The following is a 10232-nucleotide window of genomic DNA, read 5'->3' as shown; positions in this document are numbered from 1 at the left end:
TCAAACTTACTGTAAAAGTTACACTATTTCCACTGAAAAAGGCAGCACAATGGAGTTGTTTTAAGCAGTTTACTGAAAATGAGCTCCTTAATTAACTATGAATGAACCCTTGATCTTGGGTGCAAGGGTAAGAGACAAAGGCAATGAGGAATGGGACTGGAAGGATAGAAATGCGTACAGCAGGCAGTTGAGGAAGGACTCTCAGTTCGTTAGGCTGCCTGGAACACACACGAGAGCACGTGCACAGCTAGCGACCCTGCCGCTGCTCACAAGGTGGCAGCTGCAGCAGGGCTGCCCCTGAGCCTCGTTGCCATCCTGGTGCTGTCACTCATGTAACTTCCTTACAAGCACATTTCACTTTGAAGCATCACCGTTGATGATGCTAGAACACATGCCCCCTTCTGTCATAATCCCGAGATCTCCACCTGAGCACAAGGGCTAAATACGGAAGTCTTGCGGCATCAACTTTAAAGGGAAACAATCCACCCAGTAGTTCTGGGCGTGCATCATGCTCGGAGAATACTATGCTGGATAAAAGGAAGAGTAGAATGTGCCGGTCACAGGTCACAGTAGGATTATCATTACGGGAAATAAATCAATGCTTAGAGATCAAACTTTAGTCTAAGAGCTCAAAGAGACCACAAAATATGACAGAGATAAGAATTATAATTGAAATAATAGTAAATGAAATACTCATGAAAAACACAATTATGATAAGAGTGAATTAAATAATATTGAAAAATACAACTGGAATAACAGGGTATGAAATTTAGTCCCTTTGATAAGGGAGAAAAGTTATTTTAAATATCCATGAGCTGTGCAACTGGGTAGTGTGGGTCCCTTGTTCAATGAAAATAGAAATGGAAGCTGAAGCACTCAGCACCAGCTTTTTTATGGCTACACATTTGCGTATGTATTGATCACATTCCTCATGGGAAGTTCCTACATGTTCACCTCAGTTCTTCACATGCCCTTCCCTTCCTCTCTCCCTCCCCTCTATCTGGCATCTTTGGCTGACAGCTGTGCTCATGGCTGTTAACTCTGGGGTATAATAATGGTGGCTCAGGAACGGGGCCATAGCAGTCTTCTCCTAGGTGATGTCATGGTGGAGTTTCACCCAGATGTGAGCTAACTCCTAACTCCTTTGGGATGCTCACGTGATGATCTGGTAGGGCCCAGACACCACTTGGGTCCTCATGAGTCCTTTCTTTTTGCTCCCATTTTATTTCCTCCTAGTATAGTGGAGAGGCCTCTGCTGCACACTGAGGACACTTTTGCAAAGTATTCCATGTAGCACTTCTAAAGTTAGCACCAAGTCACTGGCTCCCAGAGTGGAGCCTTCAGCAGCCATTCTTCTACATTTTGGTCCCCAAGTTCACTGGGGCCTTTCATCTTTATTTTTTATTTTTAAAGAGTACAAAGTAGTGGCAGAAAAAAATAAAAAGGATTTGAAAGGATATAAGATTTCACTAAAGAAAATAATAGAAATTCAACAATGGTTCTGTATTACATGATATTATTTTCAAATTAGTTGTTCAGATTACCAGATATAAACATGTATGATTCAATTAAAGGAAAAAAAGTGAATTTATAAGAAATTCAAAAGCTGAAAAAAATCAGAAAAAAATTTTAAGCATTAACTTCTCCTTTAAAAAGGGGCCGGGGAGATGGCTCAGTGGAGTGGGCGCTTCTCTGGCAAGCGCAAGGACCTGAGTTCAATCCCCAGTTCCACAAAAAATAAAAAAATTAAAAAAATTAAAAAACTAAAATATGAAAAGACCAGCAGAAATCAACGATACAATTATCCAAACTATTCTGCATATATACCTACATATATATTTTCTCCTTATTTTGTTTGTACTTTTCCTCATCCCAGGATTTCCTTTCCCATTGAACAGTTTCTCTTCTTTTCACAGTATCTGTTGTACCTTTTAGGTTTTTATTATTCTTTCAGGTTCTCACAGGAGTGAGCTAATGCAATGCCTGCACATGTGGATCTAATCTATTTCACGTACCAATATAGTCTTTAGCTGCACCCATTTATCTACAAAAGCCTCAAATTTACCTTTTTATATCTAAATAATAATCCATTGTGTAAAAATACCATATATATTTTTTAATCTGTTCCTCAGTTGATGAGCATTTGGGTTGTTTCCAAGATTTAGCTCTGATAAATTGTGCTGCTATAAACATCGGTACATATATCATTGTGGTGTGATGATTTTAGTTCTTTTGGAAAAAACCTAAGAGAAGAATAGCTGGTTCAAATGAGACCTCCAATGCTAGCTTTTTGAGGAGTCTCCATACTGATTTCCCTAATGGTTATACAGTCCTGCACTCCCACCAACAGTAGAGAAATGTTCCTTTTCCCCTGCAACCTCTCCAGTGTTTGTTGTTTATTAACTTCCTGATGAAAGCCTTTCTCTCTGGTGTAAGATGGCATCTCAGTGTTGTTTTAATTTGCATCTCTTTAATAACCAATGATGTTAAACATTTTTTCATGTATTTATTCACCATTTGTATCTCTTCATTTGTGAAATGTATATTCATCTCAGGTGCACATTTTGGATTTGGTCTTTGAATTTTGGAGGCCTGATTTTTAAAAAATTCTTTATGTTTTAGATAGGAGTCCTTTGTCTGATCGCATGTTTGCTATAGTTGTCTCTCACTTTGTGGGTTTTCTTTTTGCTCTGTTGGTGATTTCTTTTGATTCACAGAAACTTTAAAAAGACGAGATCCCAATTGGTGATTCTTTGAAGTAGTTCCTGTACAGTTTGATTTTTGTTCATAACCTCTTTACTTATCCTTATGTCCTTAAGGGTTCTACCTGATTTCTCTTCCAGAAGATTTAATATTTATATCTTTGACGATTTTGACTTTATGGTGATAGAAATGGGTTTATTTTAAGGTTTTGGCATGTGGAAAGCCAGTATTTCCAGCATGATTTATCAAAGAGTTTATCTTCCTTCCAATGTTACATGCTTGGCCCCTTTGTCAAAGATAAAGTGGCTGAATGTGCTTGTGGTTGTGTCTATATCTAATCTGTTCCATTGATCCTCAGATCTGTTTTTACACCAGCAACATGCTGATTTTATCACAATAGCTTTGTAGTATAACTTCAAGTCAGGACTTGTGATGTCTCCTACCTTTCCTCTGTTTCCCAGGACTACTTCTGCTGTTCTAGGTCTCTTCTGCCTCTAGATGAATTTTAGGAATTTTTTTTCTAGATCCGTGAGGTATACTAATGGTATTTTAATTGGGATTGCATTTTATCTATATAAAAATTTGGGGCATATGGCCATTTTCACAATGTTCATTCTTTCTATCCAGGAGCAAGGAATATATTTCCATTTTTTGAAATCCTCTTTTTTAAGAGTACTGTAATATTCTCTGTATAAATCTTTTACTTCCTTCGTGATATTGATTTGTAAGTATTTCATTTTTTGGGTTGTTATTATGAAAGGCATCCTTTCTCTAATTTTTCTTTCAATATGTTCATTGTGTATAGAAATGTTATTGATTTTTGAGTGTTGGCTTTGTGTCCTGCTGTGCTACTAAACTTCTCCATTAGAAGTCCCTTAGTGGAGTTTTTGGTGTCTTCTATGTACAATATCATGCCATCTATAAATAATGATAAGTTCACTTCTTTCTTTCCATTCATTACTCCTTTTATTTCTTTCTCTTATCTAATTCCTGTGGCTAGTGTTTCCAGAACTACATTGAACAGGAATGGTGACAGTGAGCATCCTTGTCTTGTTCCTGATTTTAAAGTAAAGGCTTTCAATTTCTGTCCACTAAATGTAATGTTGGCTGTTGGTTTCTCATAGATGGCTTTTATCAGATTGAGATAAAGACCATCTATAATGATTTTCTGTAGGGTTTTTATCATGAATCAGGGTTGAACATTGCCAAATGCTTTTTCTGCATCTATTGATATGACCATGTGATTTCTGTCTTTGGCTCTGCTAATGTGGTATATTACATTTAGGGTTTTTTGTATATTAAACCATTCTTGCATTCTTTTTTTTTTTTTTTTAGTTTTTTTTTTTTTGAGAGAGAGAGAGAGAGAGAGAGAGAGAGAGAGAGAGAGAGAGAGAGAGAGAGTGGTGTGTGTGTGTGGCCAGCTCAGCCCACCAGGGGGCGGGGCTGGCTGGCATGTGGTGCTGGGGGATTGAACGGTGTCCCTGATGCTTTGCCAAGCTAGTTCCAAGTAGGTGCTTTAGACCACTGAGCCATCTCTCCAGCCCCCTTGCATTCTTGTGATGAATCCCACTTGGTTGAGTTGTATAATGATCTTGATGATTTGATGCATTCTATTTGCTAGTATTTTCTTAAGCATTTTAACATCTATGTTCATTAGGGACATTGGCTTATAGTTCTCTTTTTTGGTTGGGTCCTTCTCTGGTTTTGGTAGCAGAGTAATACTTGCCTCCTTGAGTGAGTTTGGTAGAATTTCTTCCCTTTTGATTTCATTGAAGATTTGAGAAGAGTTGACATTAGATCCTCCCTAAATTTCTTGTAGAATTCAGCTGTGAATTTACCAGGACCTGGGCTTTTCTTTGTCGGCGGATTTTTTTTTTTTATTATTACTACAATTTCAATTTCATTGGCGGATATAGGATTTTTCTATCTTATTGATTTGGCTTTCATAGTTCATGTGTATCTAGAAATCTGTCCCTTTCTTCTGTATTTTCCATTTTGTGAGAGTAAAACTTTTGGACATAGGTATTGGTAATCTTCTGAACTTCTATAGGGTCTGTAGTAATTTCACCCTTTTCATTTCTCATTGCATTAATATGATTTTTTTTCCTTTTTGATAAGGTTGCCTAGGGTTTTATCAATTTTATTTATTCTTTCAGAGAATCAACTCTTCAACTCATTAATTCTTTGTATTGTTTTCTGTGTATCTATCACATTTATTTCTGTTTTGTTCTTTATGATTTCCTACCTTCTTTGGACTTTAGATTTGACTTGCTCTTCTTTTTCTAGGGGATTGAGGAGCAGCATAATATTGTTTATCTGGGCTCATTCCATTTTCCTGATGTGAGAATTTATCACTATAAATTTCCTTCTAAATATCATTGAATCTCACAGGTTCTAGTAAGTTGTATGTGTATATTCATTAGATTGTAAATATTGTTTTATTTATTTATTTATTTATTTATTTATTTATTTATTTTTGTGGAACCAGGGATTGAACTCAGGCCCTTGCACTTGCCAGGGAAGCACTTATTCCACTGAGCCATCTCCCTGGCCCCCATTTAACTTACTTTTTAATTTCATCTATGACCCATTGATTGTGCAGGAAGGTATTATTTTATATACATGTGTTTTTACAGCTTTTACTGTTTTTCTTCTCAATAATTTCCAGCTTCATTGTGTTAAAGTCAGATAATATACATGGCAAATTTTGATTCCTTTAAATGTACTTAAACATGTTCTGTGTGCTAACATGTGATCTATTTTGCAGAATATCTCATGTATAGCTAACAAAAATATGTATTCTGACACTGTTAGGTAGAACATTCTGTAAATCCATTTCTTTTTGTTTTTTCTTTTTTTTTTGTATTTTAGGGAAATGTCTACAGCATTTTCAGGTTCTCACTTCTAGATTGGACTTATAGTGATCCACCTGTTTACAGCCTCACAAGACCTGGGATTACAGGCGTGCACCACCATGCACAGTCTCAATTGCTGTCTCAGTGAGCCCTGGGGGCAGGGTTGGCACAGCAGGCCTGGGGATTGAACCTCCAGCCCTTGCATCTGCTTTCAGGCACTTTAATTCACTGAGCTATTTGCCCAGCCCTTGTAAATCCATTTCTTCACAAGACTAGTTTAATTCTGTTATCTCTTTGCTCTCTTTTTTGCATAGTTAATCTATCCCTTTGGGTCAATGCAGTGCTAAAATCCCCCAGTACAATTATGCTATTGCTCATTAGATTTTTTTCATGTCTGTTATATTTTGTCTTATATAGTTGGGTGCTCCTACATTGGATATACATAATCATTACCTCTTCCTCTTGCCTTTCCCCCCTTACAAATAAGTAGTGACCTTCTGTGTACATTTTAATCACATTTTTTTTTGAAGTTGACATTTTCAGAAATGAGAATATCTGCCCCTGTTTCTTTCTGGGTCCCTGTGGCATGTATTGCTGTTTTCCACGCTCTGACATTCAGTTTATTAATTTCTTTTTAAGTTAAATGTGTTTCTTTTATGCAGAACATTGTTTGATTTTGTTTCTTTATGCACTCTGCCAGTCTGCTTCACTTGATTGGTGAATTGAGACCATTTACATTGATAGTGATGACTGGTATGAACTGGCTTATCTTTGCCATGTTTTCCTACTGTAGGATCTCTACTATTTCCCTTTGTTTAATTGCTTTCTATGCTTGGTTGTTCTCTTCTGTTGTTGGTGAAGTTGTGGTCATCTTTGTCTCTTTCTAAAATGTCTGTCAGTACTCTTTGTAGAGTTGGTTTGTTGTCATTAATTTCTTCAGTTGTTCTTTGTCATGGAAGACCAAGACATCTACTCTCTCCATTAAATTTGGTAGATACTTTTGTAGGATAAAACAAAACTGTTTTCTTTTAGGGCTTAAAATTTCTCACTCCAAGCTCTTCTTCATTTGATGGTCTTTTTCAGAAATCTACCATGATTCTGGTGGACTTTCCATTATAGTTGATCTGCTTTGTGTTTTTAACAGCTTTGAATATTCTGTTCTTTTGCTTAGTTTCTGGGATGTTGAGCATTTGTGTTTAGGTGATGATTTATTTAGATTATGGATATCTGGAGTTATGTGTGCTTCAGTTTTCTGAATATCTGATTCTTTTCCCATGCTCAGGAAATTCTCTGCTACTACTTCTGCAAAAACTTTTTTCATGCCTTTTACATTATCTCCAGCTGTTTCATTGATACCTATTAGTCTTATATTATTTTTCTTTGCATCATCTTGCAGATGTTGTATTGTTATTTCCTGGTTTTTCTTATTTTTAAGAGATGTTTCTTTTCATGTTCACTAGCTGCAATGCTACCTCCAAGGTCTAAAATTTTATCTTCTGTTTTGTTCAAGCAGGTTCGCCAGCTTTCAATGGAATTCTTAATGTCCTGGATATCAATTTGAATCTGTTACATGCATTCTAGATCTTTCCTTTATTGTTCATTCAGTGTTTCTTCCATTTTCCTATTCTCTCCTATTTCTTTAATCTGTGTCTTCCTTAGATGTGTTGAATAATTCTTTCATGATTATTGTCACTTCCTTTTTTAACCTAAAAGATTATTTCTGGTCTGATTTCCTCCATAGCCTGATGGAATTATTTCTTTATTTTAGTTGCTATCTTCTCAGAAATTTCTGGTATGTGACTTCCAAGTTCCTCTATGACCTTTTATCCTGGACTTGCTTTGGGTGGGCCAGAGGTCTGATATTGCTTTTTGTTCCTTCCTTTCGTCATTTTTTGCAGTGATAGTAGATGGGCAGGGTGCAGGTCAGCAAGTCTCTCCAGAGTGTGGAAGGGGAGGGTAGGCTCGACAAAGCGCCTGCTGTGTGGGGCTCAATGTATTTCTACCTCATAAGGAGAGAGAGAGTGAGCGGCAGTTCAAGACGGATGCAATGGTGATAAGTACAATGCTCTCCTGATGGTGGATTAGAACAGGGTAGTGATCCACAAGTTTTCTGCAGGTTGCTATGGTAGTCTGTACTCCCTAGTCATCTTAGGTGAGGTGTGGTGACTGGAATCAGCAAACTCCCATGGGTAGGCTAGAGGGCCTGGGGCTAGCTTATCAGATCTCTTTGGCCATCTTCAGGGCAAGCAGGGACCATGGGACTCAGCAAACTCTGTGGGAGGCCAGGGGTGGGGTGGAGACCAGCCCTCTTCAGGCTGAGTAGGGGGTGCCAGGACTCAGCAATCTCCAGCAGGAAGGCTGGAGGGGTGGGAGCCATCCTATTTGGTCTCTCTGGCAGTTTTCAAGGGAAGAAAACTGAGGAGAGAATGTGGGGTGGGTGGGGTTAGGGCTGCTGAGTCTCCCAGATAGTCTTCAGGGTGAGCAGTGGCAGATGGAATCATCAAACTCTGGTGAGACGGGAAAGTCTCCTTTATTGACATCAAATGTCCCCCACAGTCCAGGTAACCCTGCCAAGATTAGCTCTCCCTTGGCTGTGGCAGCCCACGACCCCTCCCCCCCAAAGCACCTTGACAGCTTTGTGCTTTGCCTTGTTCACTGCTGTCTTGGTCAGTTAGACAACCAGCCTGCTTGCTGCCCCTAATAAATCTTCTACTTGGGTCAGAATGCCTGGTCTGGTTGGTTGCATGGGTTTGTACTTAATAATGACTACTCTTTCCATTGCGTGTTTCTTTAACATGACATAAAGTGACCTGGCTTTTCTGTGTACCCTGGTATCCAGATCAAGAAGAAGCCAGCTGCCCTAGGATCTTCCAAAGCTCTCTTCAGCAGTCAGACTACAAAATGGAGCAAACAACTTCCTTTCTTTCTGGGCCTTCTCTAAATTAAACCCTAAATATCTAACCTTCTGTTCCAGATTTGATCCTTTTCACAGGAGACTGTGCCTCATATCACTTAAGTGGTGGAGAAGCTCTGGGCTTCCTCCCAGCTGCCCTGTTGGTAGGACTGATGATCAGCACATCGTCAGGGCCCTGCAGAAGTGCATAGGTGAATTTCCCACGGAGGTTGGAAAAGCTTCTCTGAACAACATGAGAGAATTCTTAAAGCATGGTAGGAGGTAAGTCTGTGCCAGCTGTCCCTTTCACTCGGTGTTGTGGTCCTCCTGTTCTAAGGCAAAGTGAATAGGCAGCCTCAGGAGGGAGCAGAGCTCTGAGAGTTTGGGATCATGGATGTGGAGTTATGGTGGCTGCACTGACAGCACAAAGGCTCCGTTTCAATGAAGTCCATTCTTAGTTTCTTTACTGGGAGCAGGGGAGTGTTCCAGGGTGACTGGCAGTCTGTTAGGGCTCAGCCTGGAGATGTGGGGTAGGATCCCACTGTGGGCCTTCTGTGACGTTTGGATATATTCTGACAGCAACTGGAGTACTGCCTGGTTTGAGTTCAGTTACCAAAGGGGAATGCTGGTGGCTAGCACTCCGGGTGATTCTGCTGCTCGGACATCTAGAAACATGCTTTGTGAGCCCTTGGGGTGCAGTCTTGGGCATTTCTGATTGACAGAGTCACCATTCTTCTCAGGGCACAGTCAGTGTTGATACCAAGTCTAGAGCAGCAGACTTAAGTGTAAGAGATGCTGGCTGGTTTGAGGCAAAGATACTAGTTGCCCCCAGCTCAGAGGAGGCCCTATCCCAAGAGAGGACTAGGAAACTCAGGAATGTAGAGGAACTCGTGTGTGGCCAAGTGCCCACCAATCTCAGGGCACCTGCTTGGGCAGAACTCTTCTCAGTGGGGGTCCCAGGGTGCCAACTACCTGAATTTTCTGGGATATCAAAGGAGCAAAGTACTGAGTAACAACAAAATGTTCAGCCCCACTGAACCATAAAAGTCATTGGTTTCCTCCAATTTTAGCAATGGCTGTGGGATCTCACAGGTCCAGTTTTATGGAGGCTGGTCTTTCCAATTCATTTTCACCAAAAGGCAAAAGCGGAGGCTCAGGCTGTGGCAGGATTGGATTTTTAGAAACCTTTTGATCCTTTAGGTGGAGGAAGCATTTGGCTTTCTGGTGCCTCAGTTGAATACACTGGGCACACTGGATTGGAGCCAATGCATATGAGCAATAGCTTATATTGAACTGAGGACCCCTTGATACGTCACTATTGTCCTGCTCCAGTAGCAGGGTCGATTCTTCTGGTTTTTTTTTTTTTTCTTGGAGTGGCTCTTCCATGATCACAGCCAAAGGTTGGCCCTGTGGTCTGTTTTCTGATTATGTTTTTGCTTTTCTTCTTCCTCTCAGTTTGTACAAACCTTCGGGGCTTTCTGAAGCAGCTGGTGGCATTCCTGCCAGCAAACTCATCACCTCTTTGAATCTTTCTGTGCATGTCAAAGGCACACTGTGGCACAAAGACTGAATCTACCATCTGCTGATTTTCTGAGCCCTCGGGGTCAAACTGGGAATAAGCTCAGTATGCTTCACAGAGTCTCTCATAACATTTCACAGGGCTTTCATTAGGTTTTTGGACAGTTTCAGCAATGTTGGACATGCTAATGGCCTTCTTCCTTCCCTTTCTTTATTCCTGCAGAAGGGCACCGTGGTATTGCCTTAGAGCATCAAGGCCTTAT

The sequence above is a fragment of the Octodon degus genome, unplaced genomic scaffold (assembly GCF_000260255.1).
Source record: "Octodon degus isolate 3935 unplaced genomic scaffold, OctDeg1.0 scaffold00061, whole genome shotgun sequence".
NCBI classification, from domain to species: Eukaryota; Metazoa; Chordata; class Mammalia; order Rodentia; family Octodontidae; genus Octodon; species Octodon degus.
The sequence above is the reverse complement of the archived record's forward strand: the minus strand, read 5'-3'. Positions refer to the sequence as shown.